The sequence below is a fragment of the Protopterus annectens genome, chromosome 6.part0 (assembly GCF_019279795.1).
Source record: "Protopterus annectens isolate FY-2018-M chromosome 6.part0, PAN1.0, whole genome shotgun sequence".
NCBI classification, from domain to species: Eukaryota; Metazoa; Chordata; order Ceratodontiformes; family Protopteridae; genus Protopterus; species Protopterus annectens.
In genome coordinates, this window is record NC_056737.1 from 400,935,965 (window position 1) to 400,959,323 (window position 23,359).

Genomic DNA, 23,359 nt, shown 5'->3' on the forward strand with positions numbered 1-23,359 from the left:
GGGGGGGGGACTCCTAGGAGAATAAGACATTTTTCTTCTCCTATCACATCATAGACACGGAAGATTGACTGAATTTTGCTAAGTTTTTATTTTAAGCCTTACAATATTTATATTCTGAGTATTCCTTGAAATTTAAAAGGAAAGATTTTCCTCTCACTCAGATTCTGATCCTCAGTCTGAGGGGCAGGCATTCAATTTAGATTGTTTCACAAGTTCCTACTCTACAGGAGGAGAGAGAGAAGATTCTGAGAAACGTTTTTCTTCAGATTCCCCTCCTGATCAGTTATTCTTTTCTGATAACATTACCAGAATGAAGGAGTTATTTTATTGGGGGCAAAAAGAAATACCAGAATCCCAACAAAGATACTATTGACTTGTTACAACTGGATTTTCCTCAGCCTTCCTAGCATTAGAGGATTCTTTCTTCACGGCCAGCTGTTTGCATGACAGCTAACGTCCTGTCTCCAAGATGTCTGATAAATTACGTAAGGTTCTTTAGACACACACTTTCTTTTTTCAAACCCTAGATCAGACTCTGCAGTGACTTCTCAGCCATTAACATTTTCTGTCAAGCGTCGTTTGGCAGCTAACCCTGTTCCTTCTGGCAAAGATGGGAAAGCATTTGCTAGCTTTGGGAATAAAGCTTATATTTCTGTCTTAGGGTTTAGAATAGTGAATTGTCAGGCTGACATGTCCAAGTTTCAGCTAGCTTGTTTTGGTCATATGAAAAAGTTAATTGCTGACCTTCCTTCTTCATCTCTGAATTTTTAATATCCTCTGTGCCTCAGGTACCCAAATACTCTTCAAAATGTTTTTATGACAGTGCTGCTGTTGTTTCTAGAGCAGTTGTTACTGGGTCAGTAATGAGTAGATTTGCCTGACTGTGTTCCCAGGACTGACCAGAGGATGCCAAAGCTGAGATCCCGAATGCTCTGCCAAATAAATGGGTATTATTTGGTCAATCTTCTGCTGAGGTACATAAAACATTGATGAAGGGGGAAAGCTCATTGTGGGAGTTACTGAGATTTTTCAACCCCCCCCCCCCAATGCGAAAATGCAATTGAAACCTTCTGTCAGTGCAGGTTTCCTTTATAGGAAACAAAATAATCATAATAAGGCATACATAAACAATATTTTAATAAGAAATGAGTTTCAGAAATAAAAGAATGATCTTCCCAGAACCAAAGAACTTCTAAAAAGGCAGACTGACTATTTATCCCTTCATGTATTTTGCCCTCCCCACCCTGGCATTCCAGTAAAGTTGTCTGAAAGTCTGGGACTTCACTTCCCTCTGTCACAAAAGATAACCTCAGACACTTGGTTCTGAGAATTATCTGAAAAGGGTTGCAACTAGCAGGGGACTTCATTACTGCTCTTGGACTCCTCTGCATTTGTCTAACCAAACCTCCCTGTTTCCTCCTATCCTAGTTCAAATGCTATCTCAGAGAGTTATAGAACCTGTTCGTCCAGATCAAATAAGGAAAGGGTTCTATAAAGAATGTTTGTGGTGCCAAAGAAAGAGGCAACTTGGAGACTTTTCCTAGAACTTTCTTTTCTAAACCTTCACATCAAAATCCCAAAACTTCAAAATACTGTATTTACACTCTATTACCCCCTCATTCTACCTCTTAGTTTTCAAATAACTCTGGATTTAAAAGATGATTATGATCTTATTCCAATACTCATAAAGATTTTAGGTGCTTTTTTTACATTTTTATGTGTCTGGTTCACATTTTCAATTTTCTTCTTTACCCTGTGGGTTCTCTACAGTTCCACGGATGTTTATAAAATACATGGCTCCTGTAATAGCCCATTGCAGGCTGCAGGACATTCACATTTTTCCAGCCTTAAACTGCCTTATATTTGAAAATTTTTTTACAAGTTGTCAAAAATCTCTGGATTGGTTAAAGAGCCTTTTTTCGCAGTCCTGGATTTCAAGACAACATAGAGAAATCTCTCGGCCATGGATGAGGGGAAGATGGTGCACACCACTTACTTTGACCTGGCCAAAGCCTTCAACACTATTCTCCACTTGGGCATAATAGATAAACTCTCTCAACTAGGCATCGACCCATATGTTACCAGATGGGTAGAAAAATTGGCTCACTGATAGAACCCACGTAATCAAATTAGGGGAAGCCACCTCAAGTAGTAGGCCCGTAACGAGCAGCATACCCCAGGGATCGGTCTTGGGGGCTCTGTTATTCAGGATATACTTCTCTGAGGTGCAGGCCAAAACCAATGGACTGTGGCTGACCAAGTTTCCAGATGACTGCAAACTGGGTGCAGTCATCAGTTCCCCAAGTGATGTGGACATCCTCCAAGAGGCTCTCACCCAAACAAATGACTGGTGCCAGAAACATGGTATCAAGCTGAATGCCAAAAAGTGCATCATCACCCCCCTTTGTGGAGAGTGACGCCGTCCCCATATATTATCACATTAATAACAACATCCTAAGCACACAGTCAGTTGTGAGGGATTTGGGCACCCAAGTTGATAGCTACCTGACTTTTGACCACCATGTTGCTTACATTGTACGGAAAGCTTTCTACATGGCCCACCTCATAAGTAAGGGTATCTCATCCAGGGAAAAGGAGGTCATAACATCTCTGTATTCTTCACATATAAGTCCAATTATTGACAACGTTCCCTTCAGCATGTACCTTGCAAAGCACATGCAGCAGCTGAACAGACCACAGAGGTTCCTTTCCAGGAGAATCCAGGGCCTCAAACATCTACCCTACACAGATAGGCTAAAAGCCCTGTCCCTTTACTCAGTTTTATACAGACTCCATAGAGGTGACCTCTGTCTGGCATACAAAGCAATCTCAGTCCCCACCTTGATGGGACTGCTGCATATTCTCAAGTTAAGCTCCACTCGAGTAACCCACATGGACAACATCAACCTAGTCTGTGACATCAATAAGACTTGTTGGTGGGACCAATTTTTGTCCCAGAGACTCCCTCATATGTGGAATAGACTCCATCTCCATGTCAAGCAGAGTACCTCATTATCCCTTTAAGTGCAACCTGGATAATTGGATAGGAAACAGAAAATACACCCTTGAGATTTCACCTGTGTCCCTTCTGGACAGGAGCTTTGGGTGATGACTTGTCTAAACATGGGCTAAACTCTTGGCTAGGCTTATAAGGGCCTCAGGACCAATAGCTTAGGAACTTCCTATGATCCTGTGATCCTGTTCCTTCTCACATGATAGTGTTTCTAGAATCCTTAACAAGTCTTTCAGAAACGAATACAAACACCAACAGCAAAAGTCCACAGCAGAGAAATGACAAGCTGCAGCAAACTGTAGTTTAAAGTCTTTTAATAACCTTTAAAACCCAAAAAACATCGAATATCTCAAGCGCTTTTGCCTGGTTCCTACCAGGCATTATCAAGATACAAACATAAAAAAGTAATGCCCTTAAATACAATAACCAGGTGTTTTTTTAATTGCTTCAATTTAAGTTAATTAATCAGTCAGAATCACTTCAATTGAATTCCTTTAAAATCAGGTACCCAAATACTCTTCAAAATGTTTTATGCCAGTGCTGCTGTTGTTTTCTAGAGCAGTTGTTACTGGTCAGTAATGAGTAGATTTGCCTCCTGTGTGTTCCCAGGACTGACCAGAGGATGCCAAAGCTGAGATCCCGAATGCTCCTGCCAAATAAATGGGCATATTTGGTCAATCTTCTGCTGAGGTACATAAAACATTGATGGCTAGAGTTCATTGTGGAGCATTGAGATTTTTCAACCCCCCCCAATGAAAAAAATTGGGGAAACCTTCTGTCAGTGCAGTTTCGTTTTATAGGAAACAAAAATAAAGAATGATCTCCCCAGAACAAGAACTTCTAAAAGGCAGACTGACTATATATCCCTTCATGTATTTTGCCCTCCCACCCTGGCATTTCCAGTAAAGTTGTCTGAAACTGCTCTTGGACTCCTCTGCATTTTGTCTAACCAAACCTCCCTGTTTCCCCTATCAGAGTTATAGAACCTGTTCGTCCAGATCAAATAAGAAAGGGTTCTATAAGCAACTTGGAGACTTTCCTAGAACTTTCTTTCTGTATTTACACTCTTACCCCCTCATTCTACCTCTTAGTTTTCAAATAACTCTTGATTTAAAAGATGATTATGATCTCATTCCAATACTCATTAAGATTTTAGGTGCTTTTTGTTTCAATTGAATTCCTTTAAAAACAAATGTTAAAAACCTCACCCACATTTTTGCATTGCAAAATGTTTAACAAGCCATATACTTACAAAAAAACAATACATTAATACCAAAATACTTCCAGACACATTGTTCACTATTAAAAAAACATTCTTTCAACCATATTATATTAATGTTATATCTATAAAATCCTAAAAAAAATATGTAATATATATATAACTATATATAACACTACAGTTTCGCTTTACGTAGTTTGAGCACACTTGAAATACTAATACTGTCATTTAAACCTAGGGACCTAGCTGCGTCTAATTTTAATTGCCATATAAGTTCTCTATATTCCAGGAATGTTTCCCAGTCTCCTCCCCTAGGGTCTTGTGCAACCTGCTCCAGTACCATAAATTTAAGTTTCATATCAGGGCACTGTATATAGTGCTTATAAAAGGCATTTGTGTCTTTCTTTTTAGAGATGTCATTTACATGTTCATAAATTCTTCACCTTAAAGGCCTTTCTGTCTTCCCTATATAAAAACTCCAACATAGAACACAGATCCCCATGTAAACCACACCCTTGGTTGCACAATTATAATATCCAGTTGTATGGACCTTAAAGTTCCTTGAAGGTATATATACACTACTATCATTAATAATCAGAGAACACTGTCTACAGGCACCACATTTATGTGTGCCTATTTTCGAAACAACAGCAAAATTAGTTGAAAGATGATTTTTACTTTCAAAAAGACCCTTCAAATTCATGTCCCTCTTTTTTACAAAACTTGGTTTCTCTGGAATAATGTCATGAAAATTCTCCTGAAGGGTCAAAACAGGCCAGTATTTCAAAACAATTTGTTCCAACTGCTCAGCGTCCCTAGTGTAGGTGTAGACAAAGCTACTATGCCCATCAAATTGTTTTTCCTGCCTACCCTGCACATTGCGTAACAAACCCGTGCCCAGTAGAGGGAAATACATTAACCCTCTGTTAGCCATCACTTCTTTTTGTAGATTGTTCACCAGCTTTTTAGGGTACCCCCTTTCTGCAAAAAGTTCTTTCAAAAAGTCCACCTCTTTCAGAAACAATTCATCCGTGCTCGACATTCTCGACGCCCAGATGAATTGTCCTTTCACTATTCCTTTCTTTTGGAAAAAGGGATGACCACTCTCAAGGTGCAAATAAGAGTTGGAAAAAGTTGCCTTCCTATAAATCTTAGATTGAAAAATACCCCTTGTAAGATCCTTAACCAGTGTTACATCTAGATAATTAAGAACTTCATCACTCACAGTATGCGTAAAAGAAAGAAAATGTGTTGAGGCATTAATATAGGACATGAATTCTAAGATATTTTCATAATTCCCTTCCCATAAAATGCAAATATCATCCAAAAATCGTTTATAATGTACAATGTGTTTTGCCCAAGCAGTTGAAAATATAAATTTGTTTTCCCAATAATGTAACACTATGTTGGCAAAAGCTGAAGCACATGGGGTGCCCATCGCCACGCCCCTTCTTTGTCTGTAGACCTCACCATTAAAATAAATAAACTTACAGAGTTTCTAGAATGTTTCCTGGAGACATCTCTCATGATAAACTTTCTTTCCTAGGGACTAAGTAGAATTTTACAAGGAATCATTTCTGATATTCTCCATCTAGCCTATGGAATACTTGAAGATTTTGGATTCCATGGCCTTTACAATTGTTATTATTATTTTAGCCAGACTTCATATGAAGAAAATTAATTGGTTCCGTAAATCAGTTTGGACCCAACACAAGCAACACTGATCATTTCAAATTCCTGTTGTAAAAATGAAGTTACTCTGGTGGGTGAACCAAGTGTCTCTCAGCTAAGGTCTCTCCTTTTCCCTTCAAGCCCCTAATCAGTTTGTAATGATAGATGCCTCAGACTTTGCTTGGGGAGTTGTGTCTAAAGGGGTTAAAGTTTAGGGTCTATGGAACAAGCAGAACAGAATGAAACATATAAATGTCAAAGAAGTCATAGCTCTAATAAATGGTCTCAAATGTCTAAATTATCTTTGAGTTCCTGGTCCTCTGCTAGTAATACCAGACAACACAACAATGATGTGATATATAAACTTGGAAAACCAGATCCTACCCCCATTTCCATACTATCCATGGTAGTCCAGGAACTAACAATGTAGCACAGTCTATCTCTACATGATAATTACATTTCATCAGAGTAGGATATTGATGCATACAATCTGACATGAATGATGACCATCCCCTCTATAAATGGAAGTCGAACCAGAGGATCTTCTAGGAAATGATCCCCTTGTGAAAAACTCAGAGCTGGATCAAGGTCAAATGGGGCCCTGGACAGGGTAATAGATCGGGGCCAACCATGCACAGCCACACCCCTCCCCCGCAGCCATTCCAGTGACCCATTACTTGGTTATTTTTTCCCAGTTACCATAAAATAAACACTGTTCAAACCTGTCAGTGTCCATAGTGTTTTCTGCTTTACTTTTACAATAGTCACAGATGTTTGGATTTAATTTAAAGATTTATTTCAGATTTTATAGCACAACGTTTGATAGACATTTGCTAAACAAAGCAATACTGTCTCATGGTGAAAACAGACTTAGCATTAAAACTTTAATAAACCACAAAAGAAAAGGCCAAACAAAATAGCCAAAATTAGAACACAACCAAAAAAGACCAGTGTTCTTCTGGGTAAAAAAAACCTTTATTCACACTCTCTAGTGCTTCAGCCAATAAGCCTTTAAAGAGATAAAAAAATTTAAGAAATACACCTTTATATACTAACATCAATAAACACCAGTTAAAAAAACATATCCAATAAAAATTCAAGACCTATTAAATTATAGCAATACTTTCCAATTACATTCCAGATTCAAACCAGTAGGTACCAAAGTACCACATTTTAAAATAAAAACTTCATGTTATCCAAAATACCAACTAAAATTTTTCATCCCCCATGATGTAGTATAAAATGAGTTGCTATGGGGCTTTCTTTTTTCTTATTCTTAATATCTCTGCGATATTCCTGTAACCTTACCTTAAAAGATCTTTTAGTTTTACAAAGATAAAAAAGTTCACAGGAACATTTCAGGGCATACATAATGCCTTCAGTGTTACAAGTAAAAACATTCCTAAAGACATAATGAGCATTATTAATCCTATCAGAAATTCTCAGTGTGTTTACACACTGAGCAATTGCCACAAAGCAAAGTACCAAAAATGTTCGTAGGTGCTAACAATTCAGCATTAAGGGTCGCAAATAACTATGGATAATTATATCCTTAATACTGCAGCACCTTCTCAAAGAGAGAGAAGGCTTGTTAGGTAAAACTTTTCTTATCATTCAACAAAGAACCCCAATAAAATTTGATAACATTAAAAAATGTTATCTGTCATCACATTATATGTAGTGAAAAAATACATTGTCTTATCTTTATTCCCAACTGTTTTATCATTATAACTCAATCTTTCTCTATAATTATATTATTACATTTATTAGAATTTTGATCACTACCAAATAGCCTATACACTGCTTTTTCAATAGTTTTAAAATCATAACCCCTCTGTTTAAATTGACTACAAGTTTTGTATAATTCCTGAAACAATGCATTCTATTCTTTACAAAGCCTAAAAATTTGCAATAATTCGCTATATGATAGCAAATCTATCAAGTGTGATGGATGGCAGCTGTTGTCATCTAAAAAAAGATTAGTATTTGCAAACTTCCTATGAACCCTTTTATATATTCCCCCTCCTTGTGTACCTTCTACTTCCAGATCCAAAAAAGTCATTTTTCTACTAAACTGCAAACCATCAAACTGTATACCAAAGTCATTTTCCTGTAAATCTTGTACAAAATCATTAATGTCTCTCCACCATCACACAAAAATATTAAGTCAGCTATGATTCTAAAATATTTGACTACATATTTCTCATAAAAACTAAACTTATAAAGGTGCTTAATTTCAAATGGCCCCATAAAAAGTTTTGCATACATGGGGCAAAGGGATAACCCATTACAGTTCCCGTCACTTGATGAAGCAATTCATGGTTAAACTAGTAGTTCAACCATGTAACTTGCCAAATGGATATTCCCTAAAAAATAATTCATAGCCTCTATACCCAAAGAATGTACAAGGTTGGTATAGACTCTTAACATCCAATGTAAGCCAATAATTCTCTGTCTTCCATTTCATTGACTGTGTTTTATCTAAAAGGTCAAACGTATCACGTATGTATGAACTTAATTTAGTAGCTGGTAACAACAAATATTTATGCAATAATGAGCCTACATTATATAAAAAATAATTAGTGGCTGACATTATAGGGCAACCAGGTGGAAAACATAAGCTGTTATGTATCTTTGGCAAACAATAACATTTTGCACAAGTAAATAGGTTTTATTTTAAAATATGGTACTTTGGTACCTACTGGTTTGAATCTGGAATGTAATTGGAAAGTGTTGTTGTAATTTAATAGGTCTTGAATTTTTATTGGATATGTTTTTTAATTGTTTAATTGGTGTCTTTTGCTGTTTGTGTATAAAGGCTTATTTCTTAAAAGTTTTTTTATCTCTTTAAAGGCTTATTGGCCAAAGTGCTAGAGGGTGTGAATAAAGTTTTTTTTCTTTTTTTTTTATCCAGAAGAGCACTGGTCTTTTTTGATTGTGTTCTGATTTAGCATTAAAACTTCTCTGCCTTGAAACTCACATTCATTGAAACAACATTGAAACCTACAGTCAAAGAAAATGAGTCTGGCCCAGTGGCAGGTTAAATTTACCTTTGGTCTGTTTTCAAATCATAGGTCCTTTGTCCACATTTTTAGGACCACGCAAACATGCAGGAGTTCATTGATTCACCTTCTGATTGTATTATATTACTGTATATCCCTTGTATAATATAGCACCGCTTGTTATAATCCTTATATAATATAGCACGACTTGTTAGAGTGTGCTTTAAATTTATAGTTTTGAAATTTTTTTCCAGTAAGCAATGAAACAAAACATATGAACCAATAATTACAAAACTCCTCAATTCAGAACATTTCAACCATAAATGACCACTCAAACATCTGTTATTACAATCCACTAATATCAGTCAGTGTGCACAATTTCTGAAGAAGTAAAATTCATCTGAATAATTCCACTTTAAAAATATATGCAAATTTATATTTGCATTTCATCAGCAAATTCAGTGTTGTGTTACTAGCATTGCTTTTCAGTTCTCTACCACGGTAGTGATACTATTTGCTAAACAAAACAGTTGCACATTCTAAACAGACTTAGCCTGAGCAACAGTAAACTTCTGTTCCCTTGAATCCCACAGTTCCTTAAAAATGCTCTTAAAAGTCCATTCCTTGAAAAGTGCACCTGAAACTCAGTTCCTTGGAAAAAAAATGCATATAGGGTGTTGTGTCATCTGCATATTGGATAGTTGAGTCCAGTGGGATAGCACTATGGAGGTTGTTTGTAAAAACAGTGAAGAGTAGCGGTCAAAGAATTGAGCCTTGAGGTTCTCCTAGTGTGACAGGAAGAAGGGGGGATAGGACATTAAGCCATTTTACAGATTGTTGGCGGTCCTGTAGATAGCTTTGGAACCACTGACGTGCAGAGGGGCTGAGTTTCAGTTTGGAGAATGTATTTAATAGTTTGGGGTGGAAGACCATATCACAGGCCTTGGACATATATAAAAAGACTGCAGAGACTATCAGTGTTACAATTAATAACATTCCTAAAGACATAATGAGCATTATTAATCCTATCAGAAATTCTCAGTGTGTTTACACACTGAGCAATTGCCACAAAGCAAAGTACCAAAAATGTTCGTAGGTGCTAACAATTCAGCATTAAGGGTCGCAAAATAACTACGGATAATTATATCCTTAATACTGCAGCACCTTCTCAAAGAGAGAGAAGGCTTGTTAGGTAAAACTTTTCTTATCATTCAACAAAGAACCCCAATAAAATTTGATAACATTAAAAAATGTTATCTGTCATCACATTATATGTAGTGAAAAAATACATTGTCTTATCTTTATTCCCAACTGTTTTATCATTATAACTCAATCTTTCTCTATAATTATATTATTACATTTATTAGAATTTTGATCACTACCAAATAGCCTATACACTGCTTTTTCAATAGTTTGAAAATCATAACCCCTCTGTTTAAATTGACTACAAGTTTTGTATAATTCCTGAAACAATGCATTCTATTCTTTACAAAGCCTAAACATTTGCAATAATTCGCTATATGATAGCGAATCTATCAAGTGTGACGGATGGCAGCTGTTGTCATCTAAAAAAAGATTAGTATTTGCAAACTTCCTATGAACCCTTTTATATATTCCCCCTCCTTGTGTACCTTCTACTTCCAGATCCAAAAAAGTCATTTTTCTACTAAACTGCAAACCATCAAACTGTATACCAAAGTCATTTTCCTGTAAATCTTGTACAAAATCATTAATGTCTCTCCACCATCACACAAAAATATTAAGTCAGCTATGATTCTAAAATATTTGACTACATATTTCTCATAAAAACTAAACTTATAAAGATGCTTAATTTTAAATGGCCCCATAAAAAGTTTTGCATACATGGGGCAAATTGAGAACCCATTACAGTTCCCTTCACTTGATGAAGCAATTCATGGTTAAACTAGTAGTTCAACCATGTAACTTGCCAAATGGATATTCCCTAAAAAATAATTCATAGCCTCTATACCCAAAGAATGTACAAGGTTGGTATAGACTCTTAACATCCAATGTAAGCCAATAATTCTCTGTCTTCCATTTCATTGACTGTGTTTTATCTAAAAGGTCAAACGTATCACGTATGTATGAACTTAATTTAGTAGCTGGTAACAACAAATATTTATGCAATAATGAGCCTACATTATATAAAAAATAATTAGTGGCTGACATTATAGGGCAACCAGGTGGAAAACATAAGCTGTTATGTATCTTTGGCAAACAATAACATTTTGCACAAGTAAATAGGTTTTATTTTAAAATATGGTACTTTGGTACCTACTGGTTTGAATCTGGAATGTAATTGGAAAGTGTTGTTGTAATTTAATAGGTCTTGAATTTTTATTGGATATGTTTTTTAATTGTTTAATTGGTGTTTTTTGCCGTTTGTGTATAAAGGCTTATTTCTTAAAAGTTTTTTTATCTCTTTAAAGGCTTATTGGCCAAGGTGCTGGAGAGTGTGAATAATGTTCTTTTACTTTGAAGAGCACTGGTCTTTTTTGATTGTGTTCTGATTTAGCATTAAAACTTCTCTGCCTTGAAACTCACATTCATTGAAACAACATTGAAACCTACAGTCAAAGAAAATGAGTCTGGCCCAGTGGCAGGTTAAATTTACCTTTGGTCTGTTTTCAAATCATAGGTCCTTTGTCCACATTTTTAGGACCACGCAAACATGCAGGAGTTCATTGATTCACCTTCTGATTGTATTATATTACTGTATATCCCTTGTATAATATAGCACCGCTTGTTATAATCCTTATATAATATAGCACGACTTGTTAGAGTGTGCTTTAAATTTATAGTTTTGAAATTTTTTTCCAGTAAGCAATGAAACAAAACATATGAACCAATAATTACAAAACTCCTCAATTCAGAACATTTCAACCATAAATGACCACTCAAACATCTGTTATTACAATCCACTAATATCAGTCAGTGTGCACAATTTCTGAAGAAGTAAAATTCATCTGAATAATTCCACTTTAAAAATATATGCAAATTTATATTTGCATTTCATCAGCAAATTCAGTGTTGTGTTACTAGCATTGCTTTTCAGTTCTCTACCACGGTAGTGATACTATTTGCTAAACAAAACAGTTGCACATTCTAAACAGACTTAACCTGAGCAACAGTAAACTTCTGTTCCCTTGAATCCCACAGTTCCTTAAAAATGCTCTTAAAAGTCCATTCCTTGAAAAGTGCACCTGAAACTCAGTTCCTTGGAAAAAAAATGCATATAGGGTGTTGTGTCATCTGCATATTGGATAGTTGAGTCCAGTGGGATAGCACTATGGAGGTTGTTTGTAAAAACAGTGAAGAGTAGCGGTCAAAGAATTGAGCCTTGAGGTTCTCCTAGTGTGACAGGAAGAAGGGGGGATAGGACATTAAGCCATTTTACAGATTGTTGGCGGTCCTGTAGATAGCTTTGGAACCACTGACGTGCAGAGGGGCTGAGTTTCAGTTTGGAGAATGTATTTAATAGTTTGGGGTGGAAGACCATATCACAGGCCTTGGACATATATAAAAAGACTGCAGAGACTATCTTACCATTGTTTCTCAGTTGGTTGATTGTATTAGTGAAACTGAGGGGTGTAGTTGTGGTACTATGATGGGGCCTAAAACCATGTTGACATGTTGCTAGCATGTTGCTGAAGGTAAGATAATGAATCATTTGGGAGTGGATACATATTTAGAAGAGTTTAGATAGTGGAGAGGGAATGGCAATTGGTCTGTAGTTGGTCAGCTCTGTGGAATTTCCGCCTTTGTGTAAGGGGATAATGTGTGCGATTTTCCATATTTCTGGGACATGTTGTTCTGCTATGGACCTGTTAATAAAGATCGACACTGGATAAGATATGGCTTCAGCTGTTAGTTTTAAATACATGGCTGGTAACTTGTCAGCTGCTATTGAAGAGGGTTTTTGTTTTTTGAGTAGTGTCTTAATAGTAGCTGTGGGAACAGACTGAAAGGAGAAGGAGCTGTAGTTAATACTGAGAGGTTTGGAGGCTAGTGATGGTTCCATGGAATTACTTTTAATTAGAGATAATACACTTTCAGTGAAGTATTTAATGAATTATTCTGCAGTGGAGGTAGGAGAGTTTGGTAAGTTGGGGGAAGGGATAGTGGAATGTCCTGGGTGGAGAATGGCATTTGTGGTATTCCAAAATTTTGGCGGATTATGCTGGTGTTTATGTTGCAGGTTATAGTAGAAGTTCTTTTTATCTAGGTTGATTTGGTGTTTAGCCTTGTTTCTAATTTGCTGGAATGTGATGCGGTTGATTTGAGTTTTACAGGTGAGTCATGCTTGCCAAGCTTTGTCGCTTTTCCTAAGGAGTATTCTGGTGTCATTAGTTAGCTATGGTACGTATGTGGCCTTAATACGAATTGACCTGGAGGGGGCCAATTTGTTTAGAATTTCAAGGAAGGTAGTGTTGAAATAATCTACTGTAGCATCAAGGGGCAGGTATTTTAGTAAAGACCAGTTACATTTTTTTAGTGTATTGATTAGGTCTTGGGAGTTAAAGTTTTATTTACTGTGGATTTGGCAGAAGGTGGTGAGCTTGACAGTATTCATGTTTTTTCTCAATGGATAGGTTGGCATATGGTCACTAAGGCTGTCAGGTAAGCAGCCACTAATCTGATAATTCTGAGGTTTGTTGGTTAGTGTCCAGTCCAGTATAGATTGATAGTTGGAGTTTTTATCTATCCGTGTAAGGGCTTGAATTAGTTTTGTAATGCCATAAAGGTTTGTTGTGATTGCTAGGGTTATGTGAATTACAAGTTGTCCAGTCTGTATTAAAGTCACCCATAATGACAGTTTCTTGGGCTATTGAATTTGATATAGACTGGATGATTTGCTCTATAGTGGAGATGCTGTTTCCGGGTGGGACATAGCTGACTATAATAGATATGAATTTGTTTTGGTTAAGTTGAAGCTTAGTAGGTAGGATTTCTATGTTTTCAAGGTTATCTATCTTTAAGTTTTGTGGTAAAAGTGTGAGACTACTGTTAAATAAGATGGTTACCCCTCCACTTCTTTTTAACTTCCCGTCTGCTCTAATGATGTTGTAACCAGGTGGTATAATTTCTTTGTCAGTAATGTGTGCTTTTAACTAGGTTTCCATTAAAACAGCAATATCGGGGTTATAATGGGATAGGGTGGCATGTAATTATTGAACTTTGTTGACTATGCTTACTAGGTTTAGATTTTGCATGAGTATTTTGGAGCCTTTTCATGATAGATTGGTTATATCTTGTATTTGAGGGGGTGGTGAGAAAGTATTGTGGGGGCCTGGGTTTGGGAGAATGTCTCCACGGTTACTAGTGTTTTGAAGAATGTTGATACAGATATTTATCTTGAAAACTAGCATCTAAAGCTTCTAGCGAAAGACACAATGGAAGATACTTCCTGTCCTGAGGATCAGCCATCTTCGAAGAAGAAGGCCAAAAAAGTCAGGTCAGATTCTTTGTGCCTTCCCTTCCTCTCTCTTGAGGCTGGTGAAAGCTCAGAGGATCATCCTGTGTCTGGGCTGGATTCCTCTGCCAAGACCAGTATGGAGGCCATCATGGATCTGGCTTCTCTCATGTCCTTGGAGGTCTTGAAGATTTCTGCTTTGGACTCTCAGGGGGAACCACAGGTGATTTTCACCAAAGGGCCTACTGGGTTTCTCAGATACTGGTTATGGAGGACATCCTGACTATGATTATTGAGTGTAATCCAGTATTCTGCTTTTTTTAAGGTGGACATCCCTTTAAAAGAGAAGCAAAAGACAAAACATATTTTTTCTGCTCCCAAAGACCCTTAAAGTGAATGGCCGAATTTTACACCAGGTTTGTTTAATGTTCTTATGCCCTTGAAGCCTCCTCGGGGGGGAGGGTCTCTGTCCTGGCTCCTCCTTGGTGGTCTTCCCTCAAAATGTCTAAGGATCAAGATTCCTCTGAAGAAGAGGATTCTGATGAGGAATCCCTGGCTTATTCTATGCAGATTCCTTCCCCTTTGGATTATAATGATGAAGAGGAGGAGTCTGCTAGTGCTGAATCTCCTTTTGAGAAGATTTCCTTTCCTTTGGGGATACCATTACCAGGATGATGGAATTTTTTAAATGGGGTTGTTCCCAAGTTTTTGAAGTGCAGAGGAGATAGGAGCTCCTTCAAATGGAATCTCCTAGTCCCTCAGCTGTTTCTGCTGTTTTGGCTGCTTTACTGGATGCCTTTTCTTCTGCATCTCAGGTCCCAGACTCTCAGCCCCCACTCCTAAAAAACTGATAGGTTTTATAAAGTGCCTGATAACTGCAAATTCCTTTATAAGTGTCCGTCTGCCGACCCTTTGTTGGTTTCTGTGGTATCTGAAAAGCCTTCTAAATTATTGCCTTCTAACAAACTTCTGCTGTCTGATAAAGACAGCAGGTCTGTGGAGAGGCTGGGTAAAAAGATTTATACTTCAGCTACCCTAGCCTTTCAGGCTGTTAATTAACAGACTCATATGATCAGGTATGTTTTGGCTCTCCTTTCACAGGCTTGTCAGGATTTTTGACCTTCCTGATTCTGACGGAAAAACGTCTGCCTTATCTCTGTTAAGAGCTTCTTCCCAGGTAGCTCACCATTCCATTAAATGTAGTTATGATGCAACAGATGCTTCTTCTAGGGCTCCTGCTTCTGGCTGTGTGTTTAGGAGATATTTCGGGCTATGGCATCAACCTCTGCCTGATGATATTAAGGCTAAGTTGATGGATGCTCCTCTGGACAACAAATGTTTGTTTTGATGCTGCTGCGGCTGATTTGTTCAAATCCCTGTAGGAGAAAGGCAAGGAGTTACAGGACCTGAAAGATACTTTTGTTTCCTCTATGCCAAAGTTCCAGAGAAACTATCCTAATATACTGTTCTGTGTTAGAAGGCAGTCTCATCTTCCTCCTAAAGCCAAGAAGGGGATAGTAAAGTCCACCAGCTAAGTCTACACAGATTCCTCCTGCTCAGAAGCCTTCCTTTCCCGATCAACCAAGTGCTGTCTGACTACCCGATTCTTCCTAGCCACATTTCTGTCTCTTCCTGTCTGATTAAGCATAACCCAGTATTCCTAGGTTCTTTCCATCATTTGACAGGGTTATTTTATGGTTTGGAAATCTCTTTCCACCTTCATGGGCATTCCTCAACTGCCTCAAGACCAGTTGAGCTCTTTTCCAGAAGTGCTTCAAGATCTTTTGATTTGGGGAACTATTCAAGAGGTTCCAGCTGCTCAAAGGGGGAAGGGGTTTTATTCTAGAATGTTTTTCGTCCCCAGGATAGAGGGCACTTGGAGACCCATTTGGATCTTTATCACATGAATACTTTTCTGAAGGTTCCTTCAGTTTGAATGTTATCACTTCAGACTTTGTTCCCTCTTCTGCTTCCTCAGGCTTTTATGGTTTTATAGTTTCTCAGGATCTCAAGGATGCTTACCTCCATATCCTTATGTATCCCCTTTTCAGGAAGTTTTTATGTATCATTTTCAGTTCTCTGCTTGGCTCCAAGAGTATTCACCAAATGCCTAGCTCCTGTGATTGCTTTTGCAGGCTCAAAGGCATTCAGGTCTTTCCTTATTTAGACAACCTACTTATTCAAGCCTCCTTTCCAGAGATTCTTTTGCAGCACCTTCAGTGGGTCATCGTTCTCTTTCAAAACCTTGGGGTTCACTGTAAATTCTCAAAAGTCCTTCCTGACCATGTCAAGGGATCATGTTTTTTTGGGATGCATGATCCAGACTGTTCCTATGGTGGCATCCCTGCCTACTCCCAAGGCTTTGAGTCTGATTTCCTTTTTTCTTCTTCTGGCTTTGATTTCATCCAGAGAATTTCTGAGGGCTCTTGGATTCATGGCATCAACCATCCCTATGCTTCTACATGCCAGATTACACATGAGAATGCTTCAGTTCTATTTGTCAATTTAGCTTCAGCATGCTCATTCTCTAGAGTTTTCAGTCCCTCTACTTCCAAGTCTCAAGTTTCAATTTCAGTCATGGATTCATCAATTGACCTTGAATTCAAACCTTCCCTTTCACCCCCTGCTTCTCTCTCATGAGCTGTTCACAGATGCCTCAGACAGGGGCTGGGAAGCTACCTTCAGAAACCTAAAGGTGGAAGGCCTTTGGTCTCCTCAGCAGCAGAAGGAGCACATCATTATCAAGGAGAGGAGAGCTCTTCTGTTGGCCCTCACTTTACAGACAACACCACAGTGATGTGGTACGTCAACAAACAAGGTCCTATCTGCTTGGCAGATTGGCACTCTGTTTGTGAATAAATGATTCAGTACCAAGTCACACTTCCAGCAGTGTACATTTCCTTTAAGTCAAAATTTGGTGTCAGACTCCCTGAGCTGGTTCATAACACAATGTCACAAGTGGATGCTTCACATGGGTGTGTTTCTGGACATTATCCATCAGTTGGGGTATTCCTCAAGTAGATCTCCTTGACTCCCCTCTAAACAGGCAGCTTCCTTAATTTTGTGCCAGGACTGGAAGGTGGATGCCCTATCTTTTTCATGGAAGGGGATATTTATGCCTTCCCTCCCCTTCCTCTCATTCCAAAAGTCCTGTGCAAGATAAAACAGGATATTCCTAAAATCTTGCTGGTGACACCCTTCTGGCCCAGACAGCATTGGTTCCCTCTTCTTCTGCATTTAGCCACTCATAGGATGGATCTTCTCACACAAAACAAGAGATCTCTCATCCATCCCCATCTGTCCATTCTTCAACTGACACTGTGAGTGGTAGGATTTTTATTCCCTATAGGCACCCTTTTTCTGAGGAAGTGCTTCAGGTTCTGCAGGAGGCCAGGAAACCCACTGCTAGGAAATCCTACTTGTTGCAATGGAAGAGGTTTTCTGTTTGTTGTCTTTCTTGTACCCTGGACCCACTTGCTGTGGATGTTTCTTTGTTTTTTTCTTATTTGTGTGAATTGCTAAATGCTGGGCTGGCATATTCTTCTATTAAAGCCCACCTCTCAGCTATTTCTGCTTGTCCTCCTTTAACTCCTCATTTGGCCTCTAGATTCGAGGCCAAACAATTTGTTAAAGGTGTCCTTCATTTTAGATGTCCCAAGAAGCCTGTTCCTCTTTCCTGGGATCTTAGTTTTGTTTTGGAGAAATTAACTTGGGCCCCTTTTGAGCCTGCAGCTTCAGCTTCTTTATGGCATTGTTCTTGGAAGACTGTTCTTTTGTTAACCCTTATTTCTGCCAGGCAGTTGTCTGAGCTGCAAACCCTTATGGCTTTTCCTCCTTTTTTAGTTTTTCATAAGAACAGAGTGTCTCTTTGCACCAATCCTTCTTTTATGCCTAAGGTAGTGAATGTGTTCTCTCTTAATTAGTCAATTAATTTGCCCACTTTTTATCTTTCTATGCAGTTAGCTAGTGAGAAGGTGTTGCACACTTTAGATGTGCATAGACAACTCAGATTTTATTTGGACAAAACAAAAGATTTTTAGAAAATCTGATCAGCTTTTTGTTTCTTTTCATCCTAGATCATTAAGGTTGGCAGTTTCCAAGCAGACAATTTCCTCCTGGACTTCTAAAGCCATTTCTTTTTGTTATTTTTATGGTAAGAGCCTTCCTTTTGTGGTTAAGGCTCATTCTAGTAGGGCTGTGGCTTCTTCTGGTGCTTTTTTCAAGGGTTTGGATATTAATTCTAACCTTGAGACAGCTTCCTGGTCTTCGGTGTACACCTTTACCAAGCATTACAAGTTGAACATTTCTAGGGCTAGAGCTGGTTTTGCTAGGGCCATTCTTCATGGGTTCCTAGAAGGCTCTGTTGCCCTTCCTCCTACCTGTCTTCTTCCTAAGCTTGTGCACTCTCCCTCATGTTAAGAATACTGCAGCAATGAAATGGAAGGACATAGTACAGTTGTGAAAAATCTTACCATAACAGTAGATGTCCTTCTCTTCACTGTTGCAGTATTTACTCCTTCCCTCCTCCCCCTAGTCTTTTGTCCCTCTGGATGTGTATGTCATTGTCTGGTATCCTAGGTCAGGGTTCCTCCTGGGGGGTCTCAGTTCTAAGGATAATACGTCTGGATGTCACCTTTATGGCCTACACGTATACAGCAAAACGATAACCTAAAGGCTTTTGTATACTGGCCGGACGTCGGGCCACCCTTGGCAGAAGATCCCTCATGTTAAGAATAGAGAAGAGAAAGATATCTATTGTTATGGTAAGATTTTACACAACTGTACTATCAGGCAGTTGATTACGATGTCCATACCCAGGTTATGTGTACGGCTGGTGTTTTCACCTCTGGTCAGTCTGCTAAGGATCCTGTTTTTGAAGGGGCCCCATGTGTCAAAGGCCTCTAACTTGAGCAAGTTGGATCAATGAGTTGCCTCCTATGATGAACAGGTGCAGGTACACAAACAGATGTTTTATTTTTAACTGGGAGCAATCTTTGGTGGCTCCTGAGATTAACAGGGTTTATAATATCTTGGAGGATGAGGCCACAGACATTGAGACCCTTTGTTCATTATTCCCAGCGTTAAAATATATTTTCAAGAAGGCTTGTAGTTCTCTGGTAATTGAGATTTTGTCTAAGAAAGTGTTTAAGAAATTTTGGTTATGCTCAGCCTTACCTGGTCTCCAAGGCCCTTTGTTTGTGGATCCCGCTTCTGTGTCCTCAGAGTCTTTTGCTAATAAGACCATGTCTTCTTCTAACCCTGTCCCTTAAGGTAAACTAGGAAAGTGGCTACAATCTCAGGGAAAGAAATTAACACAGAGCAGCATGGTAACTTTTAAAATGTTTAACTACCAGTATTTTATGCAGAGGTTTGTGTTGAGATGCATGTACAGTGCAGATGAATTTGCTGTATTGCTGCCTACAGAGCAAAAGATTAATGTTAAATATATTCTTTATGATGTTTCTCAGATGTCAAAACATGCTTTAAAAAGTGCCTTGAAGGGGATTGATACGCTTTTTAGAAATGCAGTATTGTCAGTGGTGATTAGTAGGTATGCATGGTTGCACTCCCAAAATTTTGCTGAAGAGTTAATAAATGAGATTTAAATGATCCTTTATAGTCTGATTGTATGTTTGGTACAGCAGCTAATCAGATCCTTAAGCACTGTAATAACAGAGTTAAATTGATGCAAGGGATATCGAAAAGGTGTTTTATTCCCAGGTTCTCCTCCTTTAAGATAATTTTCGGCAGCCTAACAAACAGAAGACCCAGCCAATCAAGAACAAAGGCAACAAAAGGAAATCTCAGAATGATGACTTCTCTAAGCTGAACAAGAAGGGTTCCTTTTCTAAAAAAGAGACCCCCCCCCCCTATCAATTTATGAGTGTGCTGAAGTGCATAGCACCCATTTGTATCAAGTTCCTTGTTGGGTGCCTTGTCTCTCAAGTTATCTCTCAAAAGGTGGCCTGGTCTCCACTGGTATTCAACAGATGGGTACTAAACATTGTTGGGAGAGGTTACAGATGGCAGTGAAAAGAACACCGGGCTTTGTTCAAGGGTTTCTTCCTTATCTACCAGGTCAGACTTTATTCCCTCCTATTCTCCAGCAAATGCTGGACTCTGGGGTTATAGAACCAGTTCTTCGTTCATAAAGAATGAGAGGTTTCTACTCAAGAATTTTCTTGGCTTCCAGTAAAGAGCAGTTATAGTGACCAGTGCTGGAACTTTCTTTTCTGAGTATGTTTCTCAAGATCCCCAAATTGAAGATGCTCACCCTGCAGACACTGCTTCCTCTTTTTCCAGACAACTGCTTCGTGGTGACCCTGGACTTGAAGGATGCCTATCATCATATCCACATTACTCATCACTTCAAGGGATGTCCGAGATTTGCTGTGTCTGATTTACAGTTTTCTGTATTGCCCTTTAGGCTACTCGCTACACTATGGCTGTTTAACAAATGCTTTGTTCTGGTAATAGCCTACTGTCAGACTCTGAGCTTTCACATCTTCCCATATTTGGATGAGTTGCTGGTCTGTGCATAGTCTGCATCCAGGTGTTTGGAATAGGTAGAGAAGATCTCGACCTTACTCTTCCATTTAGAGTTCAAGCTGAACTTCCAAAAGTCATGTCTGACACTCGTGCAAAGAGTTGTCTTTCTGGGGTGCTTAATTAACTTCAACAAGAGAATAGTATTTCTGTCCGAAAGCAAGGCCCTGTCATACCAGTGTTTCTGGAATTCTCCAAGAGGAATGTTTCCTTGGCAAGAGAATTCTTAAAAAATTATTGAACTGATGGCCTCCATGATTCTCATGGTACCAGATTGGTCCATTTTCATATCGGGAAAAATTCAATGATGTGTCTGAAATTGTTTCCTGGAATCCAAACTACCAGTGCTAAACTTCATCAGATGAGAGCTACAGTAGTAGAGAGAAAAGTTTGGTATGAATCCAGGACCTTCTTACTCCCCTCCAGTGCTAGTACAATCTGTCCAAACAGATTTGTCAGATTATTGCCTGGTGAGCTGTGTCAGTAAGGATGCAAGTGCAAGCCACTTGGGTGCCCATAAATGCATGGAAGCATGTTAGTATCAAAAAGATGTTGGAGTGATTCACACCTTGAAAGTCCTTCACCACCTTTAGACTCTGGACCCCCTTCTGGTGATCATGGACAACACCGTGGTGATGTGGTACCTCAACAAACAAGGGGGTTTGAAATCTTACCCTCTTTGCTGGTTGGCATTGATACACAGGGAGCTGCCATCTCAGTATTCTCTTCAGGCATTGTGCATACCATCAGAGCAGAGCATTGTTGCAAACAGATTAGGCAGATCCTGGGCAGACCCTCATGAGGGGAAGCTTAAGACAGTAGTGTTCCAGGATCTAGTACAGATGTGGGGAGCCCTCAGATATATCTGTTCACCTCCTTTCAAAACAGACAGCTGGAGAAATTCTGTTCCAGACATCCGTGCAGCCACGACTGGAGGACAGACACATTCTCATTCCCTTTGATGGGAATGTTCCAGAACAAGTTCCTACCCATTACAGTGGTTAACAAGGTATTTGTAAAAGTTCAAAGAAAAATGCTAAAGATCAGTCTGATTACCCCAAACTGGCTCAGGCAATCTTGGTTCTCCCCGCTAATGGTATTGCCAAAAGGCCATTGCCACAGTCTTCCTCACACATTGGATCTGCTCACACAGTCATAGGCTCGACTGGTGCATCCTGATTTGGAGAAACTGCAATTGACAGCCTGAATGATTCAGTCTTGACTGCATTCAGGCAGTTCTTTCATGAGGATGTGCAGCAGATGTTAGAATAGGCCAGAAAACCTGCTACTAGAAAATCTTAAGTTTACAAATGGATGAGGTTTTCTAAGTGGTACCTAAATGGAAATGGTGGTTCCATTGAGATTAATATCCCTCTGGTCTTGAAGTATTTTTGTGAGCTACTTCAGTATGGCTTAGCGCATGCATCCATTAAGGTGGATTTCACAGTCATCTCTACTTGTCTGTCAATGGCCCTCCCTCTTTCTTCTTCACTTTTGGTAAAACAGTTCATGAAAGGAATATTGCACATGACATCCCTTCGCAAGCAAATTCCTCCTTTGTGGGACCTCAATTATGTTCATGAAAAATGGACCTTGCTACCTTCTGAACCATCAGCTTATTCTGATCTCAAATTCTGAACATGAAAAAGTGTTATTGGTCTGACATCTGTAAGGTGAGTTTCTGAGCTGCAAGCACCTGTAGTGGGACGACCCTACCCAGTCTTCCACAGGGATTTGGTTGTGTTGAGTACTAATCCTTCTTTCATGTTGAAGGTGGTTTCAGAGTTCACTCTGTCTATTAATCTCCCTGTACTTTTTCTAGAAACTTATAATAAGGGATAGATGATACATCATACCTTGGATGTGCATAGGCAGCTCAGGCACTAGCTTATAGGATCATAGGAGGTTACCAGGCTAATGGCCCTGGGGGCCTTACAAGCCTAGCCAAGAGTTTATCCCCAAAAGTAAACGTCAGTCAGCACCTTTTGCCCCTGTCAGTGAGTGACACAGGTGGAACCCCTGGGACAAATTTGTGGTTTCCCATCCACTCATCAAGGTTGCAGTTGAAAAGGGTCAGCGAGGTACTGTGTTGACATGTATGGGGAAGTGTATTCCAGAGATGGGGCAGCCTCTGGGAGATCAACCTGTCTCTCCAGCGGGTTTTGTTGATGTCACATATTAGATTTGGGCCTTTTGAGCAGGTAATTCGCAAGGAGTTAGACTTATGAGTATGGAGCATCTCTAGTAGGGCAGGGTCCGAGATTGCCTTGTAGGTGAGAGACAGATCACTGCTGAGCAATCTGTACAATACCAAGTAGAGTGATAGTGATAGTGACTTGAGCCTGTCTGCAAAGGACAGGTGTTGAAGGCCATGGATTCTCTTTGTGAGGTGTTTCTGTGGCCTTTCCAATTGCTGCAGATGTTTGGAGAGGTACATACCATACGGGGCATTGTACTCAATCATTGGTCTATTG

The 23,359-nt window shown here is 39.0% G+C and overlaps 1 protein-coding gene across 2 annotated transcripts in view; it reads left to right on the top strand.

Annotated features, from left to right (window-relative positions):
- Positions 1-23,359, top strand: part of LOC122804338 (spectrin beta chain, erythrocytic-like) — a 2,132,081-nt gene that overhangs the window by 656,176 nt on the left and 1,452,546 nt on the right. The window lies entirely within an intron of this gene.